The sequence below is a fragment of the Anomalospiza imberbis genome, chromosome 4, assembly GCF_031753505.1.
Source record: "Anomalospiza imberbis isolate Cuckoo-Finch-1a 21T00152 chromosome 4, ASM3175350v1, whole genome shotgun sequence".
In the NCBI taxonomy this organism is placed as follows: Eukaryota; Metazoa; Chordata; class Aves; order Passeriformes; family Viduidae; genus Anomalospiza; species Anomalospiza imberbis.
In genome coordinates, this window is record NC_089684.1 from 58,731,711 (window position 1) to 58,759,029 (window position 27,319).

At 34.9% G+C, this 27,319-nt stretch overlaps 1 long non-coding RNA gene across 1 annotated transcript in view; it reads left to right on the plus strand.

Annotated features, from left to right (window-relative positions):
* The first annotated feature begins 7,331 nt into the window (after positions 1-7,331).
* LOC137473074 (uncharacterized) overlaps positions 7,332-27,319 on the plus strand; it is a 151,396-nt gene continuing 131,408 nt past the window's right edge. The window contains exon 1 of the long non-coding RNA XR_010998592.1: positions 7,332-7,406. This is a non-coding gene — a long non-coding RNA (uncharacterized lncRNA). The remainder of the gene's footprint in view (positions 7,407-27,319) is intronic.

Consider the following 27,319-nt stretch of genomic DNA (forward strand, 5'->3'; position numbering starts at 1 on the left):
TGACCTGCCTTAGATAATATGAAATCTAATTTCTATTTCTTCAGGGCTTAGCTAATCAGACAGCATGTCTTCTCCCTTTTGACTCATAAACCTATTTTTCTTTGGAATGTCTAAACCAAAAAATCTGCAGTTACAAATTTAACATTTAATATTTGATAATTGCATATTACCCAGAAATCCCCTTTAAGACAATTTTTTTGTTAAAAGGTGTATCTGAAAGTCTAGGAAAATAGGTGATTTGCTTGAATATAAAATGCTTTATTCTAAATAGTGAAGGAGAAAAGTCATGTAAACAGAGAAAAGCTTAAACTTTTCATGGAGTTCCAGCACAGGGAAAAAAAATTAAAAATATGAAAAGAAAGGAAAAAAATTTGCTACATATTAATTGTATTCTATGACAGATATTTATATTTAAAATTTTAGATTGTTTGTCCATGGATGTGTGCTCACAGAGATGTGTATTTGTTCTGTGAATGTGTGTAGACGTATCTGCATATGTGTAGAAATGTATATACTTACAAATATATATATATGCATATGCGTTGTGCTGAAAGAGGTGTGAGTACTCTGCTGAAGCCCTTTGCCCTGTGAAAAGATATGTTCTTTCGGTGTACAAACAGTAAATAAAACATCTGCAATGTTGTTGAAGCTTTTCCCCCCCTTTTTCTTATTATAAGATTGTGAAGCAAGGGAAACATCTTAGGTAGGGGGCTGGATTGTGATCTTACAGCAATATAAATTCATGGGTTTCAGTTCAGTTGTTCCAGATGACAACAGCACAACAGAATCAATCCCCTAATCACTGAAGTGTTACCTGATGGTTTTTAAGATATGAAGAGTCTATTGATTTCTGCTGTCAGAGGACAGTGTTTTACAGCAGTGTGTTTATATAAGTGAGAGAGAGAAAATAGCAAATTAAAATCACTACTGCAAAAATATCTCTTTTTTTTGCCCAGATAAATGTTTTTCAAAGAGAAAATAAATATCAAAATACAGGGGAAAAGTTCTTTTGGCCAGAATTATTCTTTTCTTGCTGTCTGCACAGTAGAAAAGACCTGTTTTTCAGGAACATACTGACCAGCATGTGGTTTAACACAGCAAAGAAAGAGCAGCCCCTGCCAAGTTAGATGTGGCAGAAAGCTGCCACCATGCTTGGTGCAAGGGCGAGCCAAAGGGGCCCCCCAGGTATCTTATTGCACTTGGGGCTCCATGGGGTGAAGGTTTGAGCCTGTCCACTTAGGAGATGGATTTGATACAGGTCCTGGTGAATTTCCCTGGGCCAGGCAGTTGGTATCAGTTCGGACCTGTTTGATAGAGACAGTCCTTAGGTAACAGTGTGGGGAGTGCAGCAGGGCATTTGTAGGTGACCCATTAACAATCCCCTGCTGTGAAATGCAAGTCCTGTCAGGAGAAAGCACTAGTTTTCTGACATGCAAAGGGCACTGCTAGCCTTCCATAGTCAGGTTTATTTGAAGGAAGTGGTGTGATTAGCTATTTAATTTGGAGGGGAGTTCTTGAGGAGATAGTTTGCAAATTGTTGAATCAATTAACTTTTCATAGGAAGACTGAGCTTTGTAAATTTAGTGAAATCAATGGGCAGCTATAATGATTTTTTCAAAAATACTTTCTTCTAAGTAAAAACAAATTTCTAAAAAACATTATCTCTACTTAATATTCCAATAAGAGCTCTGCTGACATGTACCAGTGTTTGAAATCGACCAGTTTGCCTCTTGGCTACTTTATCATCTAGTGAAGTACTGGGAAAGAGATTTCTTTACTTTCCTTAGGGTGTCTGCTTCACATATTTTGAAATAGACTCAGAGGCTAGGGAGAAATTTGTATTCCACTGAAAACATAAAAAGTATGTAATACTCTGCCTAGTAGGATTGGAGCCAAAGAAGATCCTGCTTGAAAAGCTTAGTTAATATTATCTTAGATAGGAAAGTTTAAAAGTGAATTGACAGAAATAATTGGTGTTTAAAATTGTCATCCTTCACTATCACATCCCTTAAATCAATGTGCTTTCTGCAGGTACAGCTCACTTCTCAGAAGTAAATCCTCCAGGAAGCTGGCAGGCATCTGAAGGCTCACCTGAAGCCCAACTATAAATAAGTAGTGCTTTAAATGGTTCCAGCAGCATTTTGTCTCCTGTTGTGTTTATTGCACAGTGTAAGCTGTGCTGTGTGGCTAAGACTGAAAATGCTAAATGAAAAAACTGACAGATCAAGACTTGTGTATTTTCTGTTTCTTTTTCTGCCGTTTCTCTGTTTTCTGCTGAAACAGATTTTGCATTGAGAATATAGCAATAGAACATTGTAGAATTGTTCATTTTGTATTCCTCAAATAGTTCTACTAAGTGAAGAGTAAAGAAAATAATTTCCTGTCTTAATAGCAGGAACTTGGTTAGTGTCATTGCTGTACCTAGCCTTCTTGAATTCTCCAATTTTTGAATAAAAATATGCTGAAATGATTTCTTGCATGGGCTAATTTGTAATTATAACAACTACAGGAATAATAAATTCTGTTTAATTTATGCTAAGAGCAAAGGCATCAGTTGCAGATAGATGGATATCAGAAATACACCATCAATCTGGTAGAACCAATTAATGATTTTCCTAAAGTACACGAGAGCAATTTATGTGCATTAGTCCGTCCTTTCCTAATTTAAGGTTTATGATCCTTGTAATATCAAGATATATGAATCTCAAGGATTATGCATGTTCTTAGAAAAAAATTCTCAATAGTCAATAAAGTGTAACAATTAATTATAACAAATAATGCAAGTAGAGCTTATGACAAAAGGCTGGGTCAGTAACTGAATAAAATGGACAAGGTTTCTGCTCAGTTTATTTAATATGCAGAAATATAAGAACAGGGAATTTACTATAAAGAATTATAGGTCCATCTGACACGAGAATGAGAAAAAGAAACTTATTTGCACAATGCCCTTCCTTAAGGAAAAGATGTGCTTGTTTTAGTTGGGGTAGAGTTATTTTTTTTCATAGTGGCTGCCATGAGGCCAGGTTTTGGAATTGCACTGAAAACAGGGTTGATAATACAGAGGTATTTTTGTTACTACTGGGCAGTTCTTGCACAGAGCCAAAGCATTTTCTGCTTTTTGTCAGTAGGCTGGGGTGCACAATGAGTTGGAAGGGGACACAGCTGGGGCAGCTGACCTGGACTGTCCCGAAGGATATTCCATACCCTATGGGATCATGCTCAGCATGTACAGCTGAGGGGGGAGAACAAGAGGGAAGGACGTGTTCCGATTGATGGTGTTTGTCTTCCCATGTCACTGTTAGATGTGATAAAGCCTTGCTCTCCTAGAGCTGTCTGAACAGCTGCCTGTCCCTGGAATGCAATGAATAAATTCCTTTTTGCTTTGCTTCTGCACATGGAATTTGCTTTACCTGTTAAAATGTCTGTATCTCAACCCATGAGTCTTTCTTTTGACTTTCTAATTCTCTTCCCAATCCCAGGTGGTGAAGAGTGCAAGTGACTCTGTGGTGCTTGGTTGCCAGCTGAGCTTAAACCATAACAGAAGGTCATAGATAATTGAGATAATTTTGTCCTTAGACAGTCTGCCTCCAGCATGTCTTGCATCAAATGATGTCATAACCCTTGCTTTGCTGCTTGGTGGTACTGGTTATAAAGTGAACTTTAACATCTTCCTGTAGCATGTGATCTGTGTAAGTCCTGAGGTTCACTTTCCCTGGTCATTTAGCTTGCATTCAAATGATGATGATGGGACTTGTCATATTAGAATGTGCGTCTTCATAACAGAATAACTCTGTGCATCATTCATAATGGCAAAAAATCCAAACTTCCTCCTAAAATTTGTGTTCTTTGCCAATCACCTCCTGATTTGCATGGTATGCTTAAAAAATCTGATCACTAAAAGTGCCTGACCCATCTGTGCAGGCTAAAAAGGCCCACAGTGCTGCAACATTACAATGTCAATAGTAGTGTAAACACGAAAGGTATCTCACACCATTGTCTGCACACTTTATTTAAAACAAAGCCTCAAGATACCTGTCCAGAATTTCTTGATTTCTTGTGCATTCAACAATAATGTTTAATATATATATATATATACACCAGTGGCAACAGATGATGCACCTGATATATCAGAGCTGGATGGAGAATCCCTGGATGAAGTCTTTACTGAGAGGAATGAATCACAGTTGGTACCTAGGTGAAATAGCGTTTGCCATTTTTTTTAGTTTTCTGGTTGATCCCAAAACTAACTTTAGATCGTCTCCTTCCATATGGTACTAACAAATGTCAAGTAAGTAAAGATCTGGATGGGAAGTCAGCACAGATTTTCTAGATTAACTTATTAGTAATCTTTCCAACCCATGTAGCTTTATGCCTCTTTACTTATATACTGTAACTAGAATGAAGGTACTATCATAGCGATCACAAACTTGAAATTTTGAGATGCTAAGTGTGCTTTAATACATCTGTAAATTCATGGCAGTCATAGATGCCTTTTTTATTATTTTATTTATTTATTTTCTAGCAGCTTTAAACAGCCCTAATAAAGATTTAAATTATCTTATCTCTTGCTCTTCACTGAGGGAGCCATGAACCACATCACACCAAGTATAACACATTTAGAGGCAAAATCAACTAGTACAGTACAGTAATATAAAAGTATTATGTCACCTTCCTTCTCCAAGTGCTAGGCTCTAAGGAGTTCACAGTGGAAAGCTTTGCATTAAGACTAAAGCTCATGAAAGTCCTTGTACACTGGCCATGTTAGACAGATTGGGAAATTTATCTCCTTTGTAATGGAGAAGGCTTTTTGGCCTGTGGTGCCCTGGAAAGGAGGCTTGTCTGGAGACTTCTCTCATGCAGAAGTGCTGTGTGGCAGGCAGAGTTTGCACCTAGCACCTGAAATTGGCAGATTCTAATTCTGTTTTATCTATGAAAATTGGCTGAATCATGATTATTTCTCCTCTCTTCCCTTTGTCAATTGTTTAATGGATGTTATACTACTCCCTGTTCCAAGGCCGTGTAGATTCATGGCAATTTATATTTTTATGGAATTTTGTTTTCTAGGTATGTGAAATCATCTGTATTATTTCACTGAAGTGCATAACTGACATTTTCCTAATCCATACAGATAGACATTAATGCTTTTAAAGCTGGCAGTATCATGTATATGCATAAATATTTTAAGTATGAAGAAAGTAAAACTTGGGAGTTCCATCTAAAGATATATATTGGCCTTCTGGGACTAATATTCCAGGCTTCATCTACAAAATAGCAGTCTATTGATCTTGAGTCCTTCTTGAAATCTGATTTTTCACTTGCCAAAGTAGAACCACTGTTCTGTTTTATTTATAGACTCCTGGGAAGGCCACAAAAATATAAGTGGGAAAAAAAAGAAAAGAATGTAAAAACTTTCTACTTGCAAGTTCCATTTAGTTAACATTCCCAATTTCCTTCTGTTCAGATGCAAATCAGTGTCACTATTCATTTACTAAAAATATAAGCAACAAATTACTGTGTTTTGAAACGTGGATTTTAAAGTAAGGTCTCTGCATGTCTTCTGGAAACACACATGCATAGATATGATACTTTCTAAACTGAAAATAAAATACTAAATTTTCAGACTGTGTTTGAGAAGAAAGAGTAGCCAAAAGTGATCTGAGCTTAAAGTTGTTCATATCTATAACTTTCAGATGAAAAAACAAGAAATGTGAGAGCTTTCATCCTAGTGAGGTACATGTCTTTCAATTCCTTGTGAGGAAATCGTGCTGTGTTGCCTTCAGTTCACATCCAATCTATTCTTTATTTGTTGCATAAGTGTATTCTAGATTAATGAAATATTTGGGAGTCAGATAAGTTAATGTCTATGAGGCCCTTTCAGAATTCAATTGGGAAGTAGTGTCTTGTATTCCTTGAAATACTTTGCTTTGGGATCTATGTTGAAAGGGTTTAAAAAGATTGTTCAGCATTCTAAAGAATTCTCATTTTACACACCTTGTATTTACATTTTGTAAATGTATATATTGGTCTGAATCTGCGCTCATTTACATACATATACATATACATATACATGTAAGTTATTTGCTCAAAATCCTAAATTGAATTTTCTTGGCAAAGCCAAGAAAAGAACTAATGTTTCCTAGTTTTAATGGCACTTCTCTCTTCAGTGAACTACACATAATAACCTCTGACTTAGCTTCAGTTTTTGTTATTAAACAAACAGTATTGAACAAGATTACTCAGTCTAAATGAGATCAGATTCCCTGACATGTCCTGTCACTAGATACTACTGCATAAATAGCTAGTTGGACTTTTACCCACAAAGATGATTGCAAGTGTAGAGATATTAAACACTCATGAATATTTCATAATGGAGAGAAGGGACAAGTCTTCTTTTAAAAAATATGTTGTTGTAAAGAGGTGATTTTTTAAAACTGATTCCTTTAATCATTCTTTATCCAGTATGTATCCAGCTTGATTTAATATCAAGCAAATTATAGATTCAATATTTTAACTCCTAGATTCTGCTACCTCTCTATTTGCTTTCAAAACATGTTCCAAGGTTTCTGAAGTGATATGACTGATATACCTTGACTGTTATTTCAAAATCTTCACCCCACTGCAACATCTAAAGCATGTAAGAGAATACATTTACTCTAATAGGCACTTTTAGCAGATAATAGGCTTGACATGATGTCCTTAAGTAGAAAATGCTCAGAGTTGGTTATTCAACAACATGACCTCATGAGACACAATTTAAAAGCAACATTTTTACTCCAGTTAAACATGCATTCATAATTTAGCTTGTTTTTTTCTACAAAAGGTAATGCTATTCTTTAATAATCTGACACAGTAAAATTATTTAGTCTGAATTGCTGTGCATACGTATTAGAGTTTACCCTCAGGTTAGGTTGCTTGGAATGTCTAATAATCCTTATGGAAAGAGTTTTATAAATATTAGTTTTCGAAAATTGATTTTATCATAGAATCATAGAATGTTTTGGGTTGGAGGGATCTTAGAAAGCATCTTTTTCCAACCCCTCTGCCATGAGTAGAGACAGCTTCCACTAGATCAGATTGCTCAAAGACCCATCCTGCCTGACCTTGTACACTTCCAGGGATGCTGCATCCACAGCTTCCCTGGGTAACTTGTTCCAGCATATCACCACCCTGACAAAAAAGGATTTGTACTGACATTAATCTAAACCTACCCTCTGTCAGTTTGAAGCTGTTACCCCATTTCCTACCACTCCATGTCCTTCAACTTCAGGTTAAAGCCCTCTTTGCCAGCTTGGCAAGCCAGTGACTCAGGATGCTCTTTCCCTTCTCTTACAGATGGATCCCACCAACCTCCAGTAGAACACAGTTCTCAAAGTGAGTCCCATGGTCTAAGCAGTCTAACTGAGAAAGTAAATAAAAGTTTCCACAAATTATTTTATGACTACATTGTGCTATGTATTGCTCTTCACTTACACGTAGGCAAAATGTTGCTTTTTCCAGTTTATTCTTTAAGTTTAGTTCAGAGATAGAAATTTCCCTCACTTCACCTACTGCCAATACAGAGCTTTCATTGAATCGTTTGTTCATCCATATGTTAAATAGACTAGAAATCCATCATGACCTGCAGAAGGCTAGAGGTATTGTAATCAAACCTTGTTCATTCAGTATTTGTCTAAACATACAGTTGAAATAATTTGATTAATTTGGTTAAATTATTTGCCTTTCTTAAAAGGGGTTTTGCTTTTAAAGAAACCTAGAAATCGTGTCCTTGTCCTAGGCATACAGTAATTGCAGTATGTGCAGAAGATGTCTAAATTTGCTTATTCATAGCTGGTGTGTGAAATGATGACAGAAGAGCTGCACAGATATTGAATATTTACCCAAAGGTCATGGGCAGGATTGTGCAGACTATTTTGAAGACTACACCACTTTGTTATGATGGTACCATTATTGGAGATAACTGGTCATAACCATTATTGGAGATAACTGGTCATAACCTATGGTAACAAAGAAGAGAAAGTCACCAGATTTTCTCTATGTGTATGTGAGTCTATGGATATGCATCCAGATCTATCCAATAGATTATAATAATTTAGTAAGAAAAAAAAAATAGTGCTAATTTTTTAGTGTTTGCTGCTTCTTTTCACTGATAAAGGTGTAAAAAAATGAAACAGAACCTATCAGTTTCTTTTCATGTCAGTTTAAAGCACAGGAAAATTCTCCCTTTAACAATGGCCTTAAGAACAATAGAAAAACAACAAGAAAATAAAGATTCAAGAACAGCATCTACCTAACAGAAAAATTGTTTCTTTATTCTAAAATATGAGAAGGATCTAATTCCAAGGAATTTCCCCAAAAAATGGTGTTTGCAGGGTTAAAAAATCAGTACCAAACATGAAGTGACCAGATTTTCAAAGGAGTAATGAGGATGCAAGCCGAGAATGGACTTGGTCTGTGGTGTAAGGTAGATAGATAGGCTAATGTAAAGGGGTTTAAGGAGATGAGTTATGACATAAGGAATGTCAGGGTTTCTCTCATCACCTTCCCCAACCAAATCCCCACTTCTCTTCAGTTTCCCTTCAGTTTAATATTGAAACAAAGTTATTTTAATGAAAAGGGTAAATGTATACTCTATTTTCTAGATTCCCTTTTTTTTTTTTTTTTTTTTAGTCTTCTATTTATATGATTTGTGTTCCTGTAATATTTCCTAGTTCAAAATGTTTGCTGTTATTTTTTATTTGGTCTCAGTGGCTTTGTTTTTGTCCAGTTTTTATTCAAGTTACTTTGAATTCCCTCTCCTCCTTTTTCCAAGTTTTCCATCAAAGCCTTTCTGAGTAAGTTTGTTTCTCTGTTCCTTTTCCTCACAGTGTTCCTTAATTGTTCTTTGCTCTTCTTCAGCTTAGCTATGATTTTTCATTCGTTATCCACCCACTTACTTGATTTACTTTTCTCCTCATGCTAACAATCACCCACATACGTAGTTTTATTTCATTCACCATTCTGTCTCCTTCCTCTTCGCCTCAGCCACCCATTAATTCATGCCTTATTCTGCCTCACACTTGCAGTTGCTTATTCAATCCACTTTAGGAATCTGGTGGAAATTCAAAAAGAGTAAATGTAAAGAGTAGGCATAAATAGCAAGAAGAAAGATGTAGGCTGTGAAAAGTGTGGAAATGAACAGCTGAGAAAGTGGTGGTCAGAGAGGCAGAAAAGGAAATCTGGGTTGAGACATTCTCGGGGTGTCAGGAAAGCCGTTACTATTTGGGTGAGGGTGTTTGGGGGAACAGATGGGAAAGGAGAGTTTTGGAGAATGGATAGATGGAGTCGAAAATTGCTGTTCTCAAGAAATTCAGGGTTTTCTTGTATGACCTTGATGTGTGATCTCTGTGTGAACTGAGAAGGTTCAAAAGGCTTTATTTTGATAGTTATTGAATTCTGGCTTTTACCTCCAAACTTTTTAAGTGGTCATTTTTAGCAAACTGCCACAAGACTGCCATGGGGCATACCAGGAGAGCCACCATCCTGTTCATTATCCCATGCAGAGATTATTTATGAGTGCATGTTCCCTTGGAGTGGAACAAAAACTTGTATTATTCTACATCACAGCAGTGAATGATGATTTACAAATCTTACTGCAATTTGAGCTCATAATCTATAATCCTCATCACGTATTCCATCTTAAAAGAGTCTTTTTTCTCAGCGAAGCTGGCTTGGAAATTTGCATCTTGTATGATAGTAAATTATGTATAATAGCCAAATATCCATAAAAACAAGGCAAGTATCGTGGAAAAAGACTCTCAATTAGTGACTATTAAATAGGTAAAAATTACATATATCATCTAAATGTATAAACAGTCCAAAGATAAAATTATCTTTATAGGTAACATGCTGTGCAAAATTTCACCAAGCTTAGTACTAGTATGAATAGGTAATATTTAAATTTTATCAAAAAAATCATAAAATTGCTAAAGTATACGTTTATTTTTAATGAGTCTTTGCAAAAGCTGTGCTTTAATTCACTTTCAGCATTAATTTGAGGAATGGAGTCTTGTAGAGAAATCCGTGACCACAAGATGGCAGGATTCCCATTCAAACCTGACCACAGAACTGCAGAGGATTGAAAAAGTTTACTATGAATTTCGCTTATTCCTGTAGCTATAATATGGCACTCCTGCTCCAAATTTCCCTTTCATTTTGCAAAAAAGGAAGTCTGTTTGAGAAGGCTGGTTTTGTGTATCATCTTTTTAGTATATTTTTGAGCCATGTTACTCCTTTATGGTTTATACTGCCATTTTTTTCTAATACATGTATTACCCTGCTGGAAATTATGCTTTAAAAGATAAATACAGTTCTTCAAAATAAGTGGTGTCAGTCCATGTTGTTCCAGTAGACTAAGAAATATAAGGAAGACATAAATTTCCTGAAACATGCACAAAATAGTATCAAAATATTTCCGTGACTGCTGTGCTGCAGACAGTTTGATGAGTATTTAAGAACTTCCATTTCTGTGTGCAGACAAACCTTTTCTTCTCTCCAGTGGAGCATTAAAGATACTTGTGTTTGACACTTTTCAAAACATCTCTTTTAAAGCACAGTCCATCAAGGTGAGATTTTTAAGAAAGTTTGGTGTTGACTGACCTTTCCACACAGGGAACCAAATATGAAAATTCCATAGTTTTTTGGCATGAGAATCATAGTATTGTGTCTTTCTGTTGTGGCTCACATCCATGTTTGATACAAATATCCAGAAATCTCAATTTTCATTTAAAATAAATTTTTCTAGGCCTGAGAACTATGGTGGAAAACACTTGGAAAATAGATTGATAAGTGACCTAAGGCACAAACCAAAAAGAATCACATATTATTGATTTTAAACAATATTTATTCTAATTTCAGTCAATTTTTTCTTGTGGCCTGACTCAAAAGCATTTACCATAAGCTGTTATAGACATCAATTAATTTTGCCAGTGATATCCAATGAGTTTAGGCCAAAGCTGGGGGTTTTTAAAGCATTTCCAAGTACATTTTCAGAACACACAGAAATTTTCCTGCCTTATGTTTAAAAACAACTACACTTCAAAAAGAACTACAAATGCTAATGCACAGATTATAGGCAGGAAGAAAAATCCTTATTCTTATGATTATAAGTATATTCCTCTTAAAAGAAGAAAATTCACTCAATTACACAATTAAAAATACAGATAAAATTACTTTGAAAATTCATTATGTGGAGGGATCTAAAATAATGAACTTTAAGAATTTACACTAAATTTTTGACCTATGAAATGAAAATGTTGATGTAATTTTTTTTTCTTCTTTTTTAGATTGTGGACATTTATATTACCATATGTAATAACTGTAATAATAAGAATAATGCTGAGTTCTTTGAGCAGTGTGTGACTGCCTTTAATATCATCCATACCATGTTAAGCACAACTCTAATCTGAGATATTCCAAGTTGATACCTTGATACATTGCTTTAATGTGAATGCATGGTTATTGCATAATACCAATACATTTTAATAAACTACAGTGAAAGAGAGTTAAATGCCAGGTCGATTAGGATAAATGACACACAAATACTTTTATAAAGACAAATCCCCTAGTGCAAATTATTCAAACTGAATATAAAGAATAAAATTAATATAATGTTCTTTGATGCACTGTAGAATAATTTCACCAAGTTAATATTTTTATACAATTGTTAGCTATTAGGAAGCTGGCAATATATGCTTTAGGCATTGCATTTCCAGGTAATTTTATTTTATGCTTCACATGTACAAAACTTGATGCATTTGTAAAGATGCAAAAAGCAACTTAGAAACAAGCTGTGCTTTAACACCTCCTTCAGGGTTCTGATCAGTCATTGGAAGAAGAATCCAACTCAAACTATACTATAGTTATGGTTCAGATTTTGAGTCAGGCAGTGATACTGGACTCAGAATTTTAGTAAACAAGTGTTACAATCTTGTCCTTCTTCCCATGAAAATGGGTTTTCCATTAACACTTTGGTTCCAAATGAGTGCCAAGAAGCAAAACACACAGCTGAGCTTTCTTGTAGCCACTGCTGAGTAATCTTTGTACCCACACTGTAAAATCATCATTAGTTTCCATTGCTTGTCAGTGGCAGTGTTAGTTCCTGTATAGATGCCAGTGTTTACTACAGTAGTATCTAAGTTACTGTTTTTTTTCAAAGTACTAGAAGGGCAAAACAAGTTATTTTTCCCAGACAGGTCTCATAAAAACTCCCTCAGTGTCTGGATGCAATCAGTACAACAAACTCATTGGACTGTGACTGATTAATTCATCTTCAAAATTTTTCATGGTTTTTAAAAACTGTATTGCTGGAATATTTACCATAGGCTCATTTCAGTAACTGACATGTATGTTAAGAATCCTCATTAAACTAGGAACTGAACTGCAACAGGTAAGAAAATACTTTGGATTAATATCTGTTATCAAACACGATTTTCTGTGATGTAGGCCTACTATTTCTTTCAGTCACAGAAATTGCATTCAGAAACAGTCATAGATATTAAGGTACATCTATCTGTGTGTTTATGTATGTACAGGCTACTTTTGAACTGTAGTTTTCTTCACAGTACTTCTCAATATTTCTAATTAAATCAGAATCAGTATAGAATAGGAATGTGACTCTTAGAGGTACACCAATATCTTTATCATCCTTTACATGATGTGATTTTAAATTAGCATCTCTCTTTTTCTGCATGCTGATGTGAGATGTTCCTCAAGGAACTAGGTCATTCCTAAGGAAACTAATAGTATGGACAACGGCTTTAAAAGAATATTAATTCTTGATTCAGGTATCTGCTGAAGAAATTTGTACTTTATTGAACTCAACATGTGAAAATCAAAAGTTTTTCATACTGTATGTAGGTAATTCTTGTTAATCTTGTTTACTTACTGTTATTCTCTCAATAAGAGAGAATTATTACATAAGAAGAAATATTTACATAATGTCTTCTTTCTGGGAAGAGTAAAAATTCCAGGAACACTTGGAGGATGATACTTGAATTCAATTTAATTATTTAAAGCACTATTTCCAAAAGCTGGTCTGGAGGAATACCTGGAGTTTCCATATGATATCTAAGATGAATTATGATTCTCTGAAATGGCTTTTACTGTTTTTCAACCAAATTATGCAAGGATAAGAGAAAGATTTTGCTAATTAACTGGCAATAAGTGTGAAATTATCTGTATTGCCTCTTTAAAAATGCAGGGAAAACTTACAGGCAGATCGGGGACAAAAGCTTTAGTGTACAAGAGAAGCCATTCCAGATCAGACTAACAGCTTGCTTATGCTATTATTCCATCTGACAATGGCCGTTACCAGATGCTTTAGAGGAGAGTGCAAGAATCCCTGCAGCGAGCACTTATGAAATACTCTGCCCGTAGAGGAAATTTCTTGTTAATCTCTGTCAGTGATGATTGGTTTATATCCTAGAGCATGGTGGCTTGAAGGTTAAGTATAAAATAACTGTAGGACAAGTACAACTCGCACTACTGTAAAAGAGGCTGTGTTTTCCTGAGATACTTCAGTTTTATAACGTGATAACAGGCGCTGGCCAAATGACGTTAAGCAACTTCCTCAGAATGTTTCAGCATTTAGTGTAGAGACCGGATAATGAAGGAAATCTGGGATAAACACAAGGAATTAAGTCTGTGTGATTTACAAAGAATTAGTGAAAACAGGCATATCTTCTTTTTTTTATTACTTTTTGTAATCCTGCATGCATTTAGTGGTAACATGGAAAATCTCACCTAATTTTGGTAGAATAATCATAAATATTTAAATACTAGATTTTGCATTAACAATATTTTCTGTTCTCTGGTTACATTTCTGTCTTCTGTGAAATTATTCTTTTGCTTCTAGTCTACAGGCAAAGACTGAATTTTCTCATTTTAAAAAAAGAGTAAAAAGAAAAAGTTTTCAAGCTTTCTTTACATATCACGAAGAGACATAAAGACATACATCCAAACATGTCCTTCTCCTACCCCCCTCTTTTTATGTGACTTGGTCGTGAAAAAAAAGGTAAGCTTATAAAAAATTTTGAATGTCTAATCTCCCTAGAGTCATGAGAAGATGTCTTCCAGTGATGAATGAGGATGTTAGTGTGCTCAGCTCTCCATACCTATAATCTGCCAGCTGGAAGTTGCCATTCCCACATTGCTATTCCCATTCTCTGCTGGACAAAGGAGTCTGAGAGCTTTGCCTTATCCACTTCAGGCAAAGTCAGTTCTCTTTTCAGACTGCCTTCATCAGCTGTTTATTACTGCTGTGACTCCGTATGGGGTTCTCATATGATCCATTATGCCCAGAAGCTGCAGAACTGGCAGGCTCTCAGGAACAGACAGGAGGAAACTCTTAGGGCTGCTCATAACTTCAGTTGTCACTGTTCTTTGCTAGATGAACATCTGTCTGCAGCCTACAAATGAGCTCTGTATAATCACTCTGCTAAGATCACAGCTATTTTTATGCTTATGTTTTTGTGCACTTCTTGTGAACTTTTCATCTCCTTGCTAGCCTTGCTATCTTAATGTTGCTGGATTTCTTCAACCTGACCCATTTTTGTGTAGTTCAGATTTTGTATAACTTCACTGGAGGTTTCAGCCCAGCCCAACATTTAAGAGCTCTGAGTGTTACTCAACCAAAGCATTTTATAATATTCTTCTGGGAAGAAATAACCTCAAAGCAAAGCACCTAGATATAAATACCTATATTAATCATGTGACTGAATATAAAAGTATGAATTCTAACATTAATTGTAAGACTAATGAATGAGTTGCATCCTCTCTAAGTGCCAATGGTGTAGTTTTATAATGTGGATTATTTCTGTAGCAACTGAATATTGGCCCACATTGTGTAATGTTACTCTGATATAAGATAACTCTGGTCTAACATCTGGGAAAAAACCTTAAAATCAGACCTTTACACAATGTTTGTTGCTAAACAGGTACTGGTAAAATGTCTAGAAATTCCTATCAAACATGTTTTTTAGTGAAATGTATGGAAAGTTCATTAACTGTAACCTCTCTCAGGAAACCTGTGTAAGCTTAACAATACCAGGTGACATGAACTCATTTCTTAAAGGCAAAGCGTAGAACTTTATGGCTTTATTTTTTAATGACAAAATGATAACTCAATGTGCTCAAGAGAGAAATGCCTAACAAGGTCCTGATAATTCTCAACTCTTTACTGTCAGCTCAGAAAACACATGAACCCAGTATTCATGGAAGTTCTTCAGGAGCTGGGGGCTGATCCCTCAGAGAGGCTGTATTAATTTAAACTCAAGCTTGCCAGCTGAAGTTCCTAGACTGAGCCTAACTACTTAGTTGAAAAATAGAATCAGTGCCTGGACACACACTTAGAAATAGATTGCAGAAAAGCATAGGTCACAGGGTGCATGGGCAATGACCTCTATTTTGTACAGGTTGCCAGATAAAGCTGCCTGAAGACTGCCACAAATGATAAGGAAATTAAGACAGATATTTAATTTGGGTAGGAGGTGGCTTCACCAAATATCTCTAGCAAAAATATCTTTGCAGAGTAATCATTGCTCTTATTTTAGTGAGTTTACTTCTTATCAAGTCATCTTGAATATTGAAAGAAAACCCTTTGTGAAACAAAGTGATGAGCGTAAATACAGGAACAAATACAAAGGTTTAAGACCAGTATTCTTGCACTGGCCGATAGATAAAGCTTTGAGAGAGAATAGCAGGCCAAGCAGAAAATAAAATTTTCCTGCTAATATTTCTGACTTTTGTCAAACCATAACTCCAAGACTTTATGAGTGAGACATGGGCTTTTTTGATATGAATTATAGAATAGCTTTGGATGAATTTTTTCTTCCATACGATTTTTTCTAATTATTTCTTAACCCACCTAAGCTTTTGACATTTCCAACATCCTGTAACTATGAGTTCTACAGTTTAATTATGTGCTTTGTGAAAAGTGTTTCCTTTTGTTTGCTTTAAGCCTGACACTTGATAACTAAGTCACCTAAGTTCCTTCATGATGGGAACCAGAGAGCAGCTCTCCATACACTTTATTCAAGTCAATATTTTATAAGTATTCATCATATTAATCTCATGGGTGTTTCTTTTTCTATCTAGTAGTCATCTCTCTACTTCAAATAACAACTTTTTATTCTCCTAGGTACACTCTTCTATATCTTCCTTAGCTCTCCAGAGTCCATTTTCAGATGTGGGGAAGTAGGACTACATTCAATATTCAACAACATTTATTTTCGATTCCTTATCCAACTATGACTACCGTTCTGCTGCTTTTGTGATCTCTCATGAGTATTGAGCTGAAGCTTGTATAGACGTGTTAAAGACACCCAAAATTCTGTTTTGAGTGAACATGACTAATTTAAACTCATCATAGTAATAGCAGATTTGTATTGGTGGCTGTTGATAATCCTTGGATATTTTCCAAGTCCAAACAGTCTTTATGATAACCTTTTGTAGTTTGTTGCAGCTGGCTTTTGTTTTGATAATGCTAAATAATTTAGCATTGTCAGCAAAACTGGTCATCTTTTCATCAGTATCACCACAGCTTGCTGTAAACTCTGAATAAAACTAATATCCATATGCTTGATGAAGTTTTCTAAAAAAGTCTCTTCACAGAGGAATTTTCTTAAAACTTGGTATTCTTTATGTCCTTATGACCCTTAAAAATCAAGTCTCTTAAAAAATATCTTTCTTATTATTCCAAGTACCTTAATGTCTTCACTGCCTTGCTGAGGAATTTTGTTAAAACCTTTTTGAAAATTCAAGTAAATAATGTCAGCCACATCTCCCATGCTATTTTGCTCTTCAATTACTCAAAGAGCTCCTGTAAATTTGTGAGGCAGAAAAATATATTACAAAAGTTGATTTAATTCTTCTCATTATATCATATTTATTTGTTTGTCTAATCTCCTTTTTACATTTAGTTTTCTTTTTTTAGAGCTCAGATTAACTCATGCATATTTTCTTCTACTCCAACTGAAATCTATCAGTAGAACTGACTTACTTCTTTAACCATTAATTCTCTCAGCACTGTGATCACTCTCAGTAGTATTAGCCATCTGACAATTTAATATTTTATATTATTTTTAGCTCATAGGCAAATATCATCTCGTTGCGATTTGTTACTATTCACTTTATTGATTTGTTCTAAAAATTTTTTCACTGAGAGTCCAATTGTAAATTAATCCTATAATTCTCTTTCTGCAAAAAAGTTTCCCCTGTGGAGACCAGTCTAACCTCATCTATAGAGAACATCATGACAAAGAATTTAACCATCCAGCTTTGGCCTTATCTTCTTTTACAGCTCCTTAATCACCTGTTGGTCCTACAGAGTCTTTGTCAGACTGCCTATTTTTATATATTCATAAAGAGTTCCTTAAGTATTTTAGATATTTTTATTATTTCATATTTCATTTTCTGGACTTACATTCTTTATACTTTCCACATTTTCACAAAAATTTACATTTCTGAAAGTTTCCTTTATACTTGCAACAATTTCATAGAACAACTTTTAAAAGCTGATTTGTCTTGTTTTTGTTGTTTTTTTTTCTTTTTTTTTTAATTGGTGTCTTCTGTTTTTTGTATGAACACATTATTTTTTTCTTATGACAAAAAGGCATTGTTTTGTATCACAGAGGATCTTATTACAAATGTATTAATGGTGTATATATAGTTGTACCAACAGCCCTTAACATCAATATCAGTATATTTGAATTTAAGTTTTATTTTGCTTCTGCTGGAGCTACAGAGCATTATTTCTGAATTTTCTCCAGACCTTTAGAGGCATAAAATTAAGATCTGAGGTATGAGACCAGAACTGTTGATTTAGAGATGCAATCCAGTTTTGTAATAATTGTTGCAATCCTACTAAAAGCTACATTTATTTTATAGGAAATGTGCTTCTAAATTTTTATATTTGACCAGGTGCCAAGTGAATGTTCTTCATTTTAGGGTGCCATTTTAGTCTAATGAAGTAAAATCAAGCATATTTTTAAATGGTTTGGAGACCTGTTTCTGTCCTGTACTCTGTTTCCTTGTCCTGTCGGAAAGATTAGTACTAACATAAGGAAGTCATCACAGTACACAGAGAAACTAAATATTCTGATGTAATATGACAAACTTCAGTGTATTCTAGTATACCTAGGACCTCAAAGAGCAAACCATGTGTCTCATGTTATGTGATTATGTGTTTGAGAAATATTTTTCCCAGTTTTGACAGAGATAGAATTAATTTTTATTTTTATTTTTTTCCCCACGATTATTTATTTAATTTGCTAGGAATCATGCAGATACTATATGTGACTGACTCTCTTATGCTGATTTAGTTTCTCTCCTGGAGAAAAACATTTTAAAGAATTCAATATTTTGACATAAATTTTCCTGCTTGCTAATCTATCAGGTGCTGTTAATGAAATCTCTGGTAACATGGAGTGCAGAGGACTTTGCCACTGCCATAATGATGAGTATCTTCAAATGTTCTGCCTAATTTCCTATTCATTATTTAAATGAAATAATATTTACATAGTGAGCTGTTTTTCCACTGATGCTTAGATGGTTTCTCAATACCATCACAGCCACCTCACCCACTACACAGACAATCATTCTCCAACAGTCATTGCTAACTGCAGGTGCTTTTCCAATTACATTATTGGAGACTTCCCATAAACCAAGTCTGGCACATCTAGATAGTCTCCCATCTCTTGGAGATGAAGAAAACCTCACTTTTTGGTATTGAAATTGTCATTCAGTTTATGAGAAATCTGTGATAATTTAAGCGTCAAGCATTGCCCAGGGGGATGCAGGCACTGCACCAAGATGTGTGCCAAGTTTGCTATTACTATGAACTAGGACAAAGGCAATTATTCATGTTGTGTTTTAGTAGGATAACTCAGAAAAATAGCAGAATTTGTTTGATAAGAACATAGTTCACTGGAATTTAAATGGGCAGCTATTTTCAATCTGCAGAACTAAATCCAATTTGAGATGTGGAGAATTTACGTGTGCACCCAAATCTAGGACGTGAACATACAGCTACATGCTTAAGCTCCAGAGTGCTGTCTACTTGTTGCAAAAATCTCTTCCATCTTTACTCTGCCCCTGCTTTCCCACATAAAATCTGCTGAAAGCCAGGGTGGCTTTGAAGAACAAAAGGTTGAAGGTTTGCAAACAGCAGGCACAGGGCAATTAAAAAGGGAGATGCCAGTGCCATTTGTTCTCAGGGTGCCCACCCAAGGGCTGTATGAGGATTTGTTTTCTTTCAGAGTGTCTCCTGTGGTAGCTGCACAGTGCAAAGTATGATCTGCTTTGTATATTCAAATTGTTGAAACTTACTTGCTGGGGCATGTTCCTTCCTTTTCTCTTTCTTGCTGTCTGCATTTGTCCATGGAATTTCAGTTTCCTACCTGCCTATTCTTATATTTATTACCAGCATCTGCCTTTTTTTATAGCAGACCCCTTCTATTCAGGTAAGAGAATACCAATTTTTTTTATTAGTTGAAACTTTTAATATTCACTAGATAAATGCTCCACTGGGAGGAGGGGGGAGTGTGCTGCTCTATTCTAGCTCTCTTTCCATCCGTTATAAAAAAGAAGAGGATGTTTTTAGTTGTCTTACCTAAATATCTTGGGGAATTTGAAAAGAAAATGGATTTTGAGCTTGAGGTCAAATGATAATGAATCTAAAACCTGACTATTGATGATCCAGTTTGAACATATTTCAGGTCCCTCCCACACTATTTACAATCTGCCTATCCTATCTGGGTTACTTCAGTCTTGAGGAGAAAGATATATAGTGGTGCTTAAATCAAACAGTCAATGCAGCAACATTATTATTTAAAGTGTGTCATAAATTTCTAAAAAATATTTAAAGCATTGGTATATATAATTGTATTATCATAATATAATTTTAGTTATGGGCCCTAGAGATATTCAGTTCAGTTAGAATAAGAAGAAAGTGAGAAATTTGTGGATAACCAGAAATAAAGTATTTTCTATTTGCTTGAACAAGAAACATTCCTCACCATGACTCAGAGGAGTTCAGGTTGTTGACGTATCTGTAATGGGGCTCAAACAAATGCAAATTGTTTGATCCAAACTCTTGCCTGAAGAGTGACCCAAACTTATTTCTCTAGGCCTTAAAGCCCTAACTTTAAAGCTGAGTTCTGTGGGTCTATATTTTCTGCTTTTTCCAAATTATCAACCTCCCTACAACTGCTCCTTATCAGGAGGACTGTTTTCTTCCATATGCAGGAAGATACAGTGAGGATTTATCAGAAAACCAGAACTGACTAACAAAGCAGATACTTGTTTTAAAATTGGTACTTCTCTTGTACTTTTCATCAAAGTTTTGATGAAGATTCTCAGTGCCACTATAATACTTTACTGCAATATTCCATTTCTTTTGTCCTTATGACCTTTTGGATTGACCTTTCCTCCAGACTGACAAGAAATGATCATATTCCAATGTCTCTTTAAGGCATTCTTTCTTGTGTTGTTTCATTGGAAGCTTGGAAAAACCTCTTGGAAAAACCATACCCTAGTGTTTCTCTTTCACTTGGGTCATTAGTAAGCTGTTGTGAGTAATGCTGTGAGTAAGAGATTTTGGGGTAGGCATAATGGTAGTGAGCATGTTTAAAATATCAGAGCAGAGATTTGCAACCTGCACTGTAAGTTTGTCTTTTTTTTTATAGTTTCATCAGTCAGTGAAATAATGAGGAAATCCTCTTTGGAAAAAATTATATTTAATTTATTGTCTAACAATGCCTTCTATTGATATTTATTTCAGTACAATATTCAGGTTCTTTGATAACACTGCAAACTTTATACAAGCTATTGGATTGTCCTGACCAAGAACCACGTAAACATATTGTCTTCCAGTCTTATTTGGAGATCGTGACCATAGGCTTGGAGGTGACTTTCAGTTTATGGGGTGACAAATGAGAAGAGCTGAGTGTGAACACTTTCCAGAATAAACTGACAAACAGGAGAAAAAGGCTGTTTAAGGTCTTTATAGAAGCTCTTGAGGGAAATTAATTGTTCCTTCAAATTTTATGTGTCTTTTAGACAGAGGAGAAAAGTAGAAGAGCTGAAGCACAAAGGAGGAGCTCTTAGGTAATTCTGAGCTATGATGACCAGGGAAGCTGGGAGGTCTGGGCCAGTGCATTAACCAATATTTCTTCAGAGAGTTATTTTTTGGTCATAAATGAAAGTCATAAATAATCATTCATAAAATAATATGACTGTTGTATATTGATCATCCACTTAATGAATTGAGAATAAGGTCTGATAGATTCTTGCAAATATTAATGCCTTAGATATTTTATTTACACAAAGCATTTTTTAAATATAGAAGATGTGTATTGTTACTGAAGTCTTGGGAATATATAAACTTCTGTCAATGATTTTTTTTCAAATCTAATGGTTTTTAATTCACATTTTCAGTAAATCATATGATAGCAGCTTTGATTCAATACTATACAATGTGTCTATGTAGTTTTGCCAAAATGCCACAAAGAGTTTTTCTTTAGAATATTGAATGTTTATTATATCTTGGAAACATAACCTTTCCCCTTCTTTCATGTACAGTTAGAGTAATAAGTCTCTATAGAAGACAAACTAATTTAAAACTTTGGGGACCCCCACCCACCTTTCTGAATATAGTTTTTCTAAAACTTTTGATTTTGATATCTGATTATGCAGTAGCATCTCACAGACATGATTTTAGTGTTTATGGTGTGTGTAACTAACTTTTTATACCCACTAGATTTTTAATGGTAACTATTTTCTTTCAGAATTTTCTGTTTAAAACTTTTAAGTTTGGTAAATGGATCATATCTGAATATTTGTTTCATTTTGGTGGTGTTGGTGGATTTACTATGTCTGAGAAGCAAATGTGTCGTAAAGTTATTATATGCTAGCATAATGCATTTACTAATATTACTGTCTATTGATATTTTCCATGATTGTTGGATTAAATTTGAAAAATAAAGCTCTTTGCAAGCAGAACAAGACCTAAACAGCTGTGACTTTGTTGAATGTGTCTAAAAATAGTCACAGTGCAGAGTGCACTGTTATTTTTTTTGTGTTTAAAATTGTGTTAGACCTATAAAACCCAGTATGTCAAATTTGTCATGAAATAATTTGGAACTTAAGGGGCTGTGTGGCTCAGGGTTATGTGTTATAGAAATGAAAATTTTATTAACATTGGAAGATGGCCGCACTCCTTTACAAATCTTTCTCGATTTGAAATTATTTAAAATATTTTGCTAGCATTCCACTTCCAATCGTTCAGAATGGCATGCAACCACTGTGAGTGTGGGCACAAGCAGAAGAGTATCTTGCTGCAAAGATTATGGTCTTGGATGCCTGTGCATTTTCTTGGTGCTCTGGGAGTTGTGAAAATGTGAAAATATTGATTAGAGTGAAGATAACCTTGCAAAGAGTTCACTTAATGTTTTTCCAGTTTTTTTAATGTATAAATGCTTATGTATGATTATTAAAACTAGTGAATGCATCCTGTGGTATTTTATCTATCTGTGTGTCAGATAAGATACTAGGAGCTCCAAAGCCCCTGCTTAATTAATTTTACCGAGTAACTATTATTATAATTGCTACAAGCATGCTTGCAACAGGCAGCATACAAAGCTTAAATCAATATCTACTATAAACTGATATAAAAAAAGATAAAAAATGCATCATATTCTCATGGGAATGGACAATGCCATGACATTGCCAAGTGCATGGCAATGAAGGAGTCAAAACATACTTCTCTTAATTAGATTTATTTGAGAAATTTTAGTAAATACAAATGGAATTCCTGATCTGGAAGAGTCTTTTTATGCAGTCTTATTTGTTTCTAAGCACACAAAATATTTAAATATTTTTCTGACTTACCACTATTGAGAGGTTTTATTTAGTAGGATTTCTGCAGATTTGTGCAGAGACATCTATGTACAATGCGCATTGCATGGCCTCTTGCTTAGGAGTCTGTTCAGCTGTGCTCCTCCTCTGGCTTTCCTGCTCAGGTCTCATCCTAAACCAGGACAGACTAAGTGTGCACCTTGGCTGAAATTTACTAACAATCTTGGATCCTGTAGGATTGGCATGCTCTAATTTGCTACATTTTTGATCACTTTGATTTTAAAATATATTCTAAAGAGCAGCTGTAAATTAAATTTTTATTTAAGTATGGCTCAAGATTGCTTCAGGTTAAAGTTTAATGTTCCAGCAAGATACAGGCAAATAATGCTGACAGAGTTAACAAAAAACTGTTCTAAACCTAAGTTGGTACCTTCTCTTGGTAGAGCTCAAGTGTAGTTTGCCCTCATCCACAATGTCTAGTTAAACATTGTAATACTCACTTGCTCCTGGAGACACCTCTTGTAACATGTTTTAATATATGGATATTTGGCCTGCAGTATTGGTCAGAAAGCAGCTGCTGCTGGCAGTTATTTCATTTCTAATGTGCAGTAACCCAGCAGAAGCAATTCAGTGAATCACAGAAGTAGCTTCAGGGAGCCCATGGGCCATAGAACTAATTTCAGCCTGTGAATAAATAAAAGATGTGAAAGTACAATTCCTACTTTCTCGGTGGAATCAGAATGACAAGGTCAATAGACAGAGATAAGTGAACTGTACATTTAAAATATTAGTACTTGTATACCACATAGAGTATAAACATACAAATCTTCCCCACCATGTCAATACGAGATTTATCCTATTTACAAAACAGTAAAACAATACTTCAGAGAAAATCAACTTTTTTTTTTGTTTTAATATGCAAATAGTTTTTATGATTCAAATGAACTAACTTTGGGATATATTTCGATAAAGGCCATAGAAATTACTTTTTGTTTTCTGATTCAGCCTGAGAAATACCAGGATTTTTGGTAAAGTTTCCAGTATTAAAGTAAGAAATGAAATATTCTACCATTTTTTCCCATTTTTGCTATGTTTCAGTGGTTGTTGATATACAAAAAAATAGTTGACAAGTTTAGAAAAAAGTGAAAGAAAAAAAGCCCAAAAAATTAATGGAAACCTCAATTTTGTGGAGTTCTGATGCTAGTGGCTGTCTGAGTGATAAGGGTTAGCTAGGATTTGTAGTAATATTTTCTTTGTGGGCCATTTTCCAAGTATAAGAGATTAGAATATCTTTATTTTCTGCTAACCTAAGAATTATAATATTCCTAGGATGTAGTTTGTAACAGTGCATTTGATATAATGCAGCTGGAACCACCGGGTTTGCAGTCGGCCTGGATTTTGTATTGGTTTATCAATTTTTTCCATTCCTACATCAATGGGTCTATTCTCCTCGGTGAGAAAACAATTCTTTCATCTTCTTCACTGCTCCCAAAGAAAGAGAAAACCTTTCTGTGCAGCAAAAAGAGCACACAAAACACACCCAGAAAAATCATCTCATGCAACCCTGCATATTTACTGGTAGTGATTTCTGTTACTAATCTATCTAGGAAATGAACAGACACAACCTACTGTCTCCTCCTTTGCCCTCCTATCTTGCTATCTGTGTAAACACTGTAACCTGTGCAAAGTCAAACAAAAATGAATTCAAGAAATTAGATTGTAATAAATTACAGCCCCTACACTTGACCTATATTGCCTTAGTGCTTGATGAAGTCATTTAACTGCATTTCTCTGATGAAATCTTGCGGCAGGACAACTGATTGGCATTGATTATTTTGAAAATCAATCTTTAGAGCTAACGAGGCACCTTTTGATGGAATTGAAATTAAAATCTATGTCATTACAGCGCCTATCATATAGAAAACTGCTCTCACTGTCCAGACTTTTATATATGTTACACACTTTGTCTCATCATCAATTGACTTCATTAATATTTTCCTCCTGCTTCACTGGATAAAGATTATCTGCAGCTTGGTAAGAGAGGAGCTGTTGTCTGTATACTGTTTTGCTGCAGAAATGTGTAGATTTGCCATGGCTGGAGGAGAAATCCTTCTGGAACAGAAAGGAAACCTTCACAGTTTAAGAAAATTAATATGCTGCTGTGAAAAAAATAATTCTATCTCTGATTTTTTACAATGGCAAGTGAGCCAATTAATCCACATTAATTTTCTTTTTCTAGAACATATAATTTTGTTTTGAAAACATTTACTCTTGTGCTTCTAACTACAGCTAAAACCAAGAAACTTCTAACTTAAAAGTATATATAATTCTAACTAAAGTCCAGTGCTGTGAGAAAAACAGATATAACTATACTAGAAGAGGCATTTAGTGTAATGGAGGCTTTTACCTTACATTTTCTCATTTCCCTATTTGTTAATTGGACAGTATAATCCTCTTTTCTCACAGGACTCTGCAACAATACATTAATTAAGGTTTGGAAAGTATTCAGATTCTAGAGTACTGAGACCCTGACTGAAGAGCCCCTGAGAAAATGAGTGATTGGGTCCACAAGGAGGTTTTGAGTACGGTCCAATAAATAAGGCCCATAGATACATATTCAAAAGCACAGAGAAAGTATTGAAAAACTGCATGTCAAGTAACCATTGTCTCCCTCTCCTTCTGAGCAAAATTACAGTATGTGATTTCAATCCTTATACAACACAGTGGATTTGTAACTTCCAAGCTGGGATCTTTAGGGATGAGTTTATGTGACAATGTAAACTCACAATAGTTGGATTACCAGTTTAAAGAATTTTTTGAAAACAAGCAAACAAAGAAGCAGGAACTTTAACTGAACTTTTAGAGCTCGAAAGGCAGAAACTGGCTGAAATAGTTTCAGTAACAAACTGTGAATGAAAAAAACCCTTCAAAACAAACAAACCCAAAGTGAATTTCTATGGTTCCTAGATTTCTATAGTTATATGATGATGATTACTTTCTGCTTTTGTTTTGTTTTGTTTTGTTTTAATTTTTTTTGTTTTATTTTCTTTTGTATCTGTATAATCCTGTGGAGAACCATCAGATATAAAAAAGAAAATGGATTGTATTGGCTTCCCACAAATGAAGCTGTTAGACAGTTACTTAAGTTTAAATGTGAGTGATTTGGAAGGCTTAATCAGAACCACATGCATGGTTAAGGTTAAAGATATTTTTTGAGGTTTAGTCTTGCCCTGTAGATGACATCCAGGAAAAGCCACATGCTCAGACAAAGAATGATTTAAGTTAATAAGATATTCCGCAAAGTGGTGTGAGTTTCTGTCTGTGGCTTTTAAGGAGGACAAGAGCCTCTTAGGGTGTTTGTGAGAGCTGCACTGCACAGGTGGACTAAAGCAGTTCCCAAACAGGATTAGTTTGCTTGTGCAATGCCATAAACTTCCTCTCAGTTTCCATTGCAGCCCAGGGAAAAGTCCCTTGAATTTCACACACAAATAGGATTGCTTTACCTCTCTGTATATAGATTTAAAACAACAGACACCAATATACAAGACACTGGAGTAATTAATTTATTCATTAAGTTAATATGTGGTCTACAAGTAATGAGGTATATGCTGTGAGCTGATATTACTATTTTTCAGCATATTAACAATCTTATCTTTTAAAAATACTGGACTTGATTATTTTGTGATTGATTTTGATAGAAAAGCTTCCAAATATTAAGATTACAAAGCATCAGATAGGATACATCAAATGCAGTTATGGTGTATGTTGTTCAACTGTATCTAATTCAATCCTCAATTGACTATTATGGGGAGTGATAGGAGCCCTATTATTATTGACCATTCATAATTATTTGAGAAATGATGGGATATAGCTTTTGTGAGGAAGGCAATTGCCTAGTAGTAGTAATTTGAGTGATTCAGTAAACATAACCTTCTAGTTTGAATAAGTCACACGTGAAATCAAGGCTTGTAAGATGATCCTGAGCCTTATTTTGTCATTTGCCTACTTTGCTGTCACTAGACAGAAAAGACACAGAACATTGTTAGAATTGAAAAAAAATAAGCCTTCCTATTTTCCTAAAAAAAAAATAAGCCTTCCAAATTTGTTCAAGTGTTCCTGAACTCTTTAGAGGGAATGGTGTGTCAGTACCTTTACTGGAATTACAGGATGGATTTTCAAGGCAGCATAGTTAAAAATGAAAGCATATACACATTGTAGATAGAGATATTTCCAAAGTCCTGCAAGGCTTCCCCAAGATGATGGGATAAAAAAAAAAAAGGGTGTTGTCCTCTGCCCTTAAGCATATATGGAGTGAAGATGTCAGCTTACATTCTGCCTTTGCTATGACTCCAGATACAGAACAACAGCACTGTGGCTAGGCTTTCAGTTTCTGTTTTTATAAAAGTGTCAAATTTTGTTTCAAATGCAC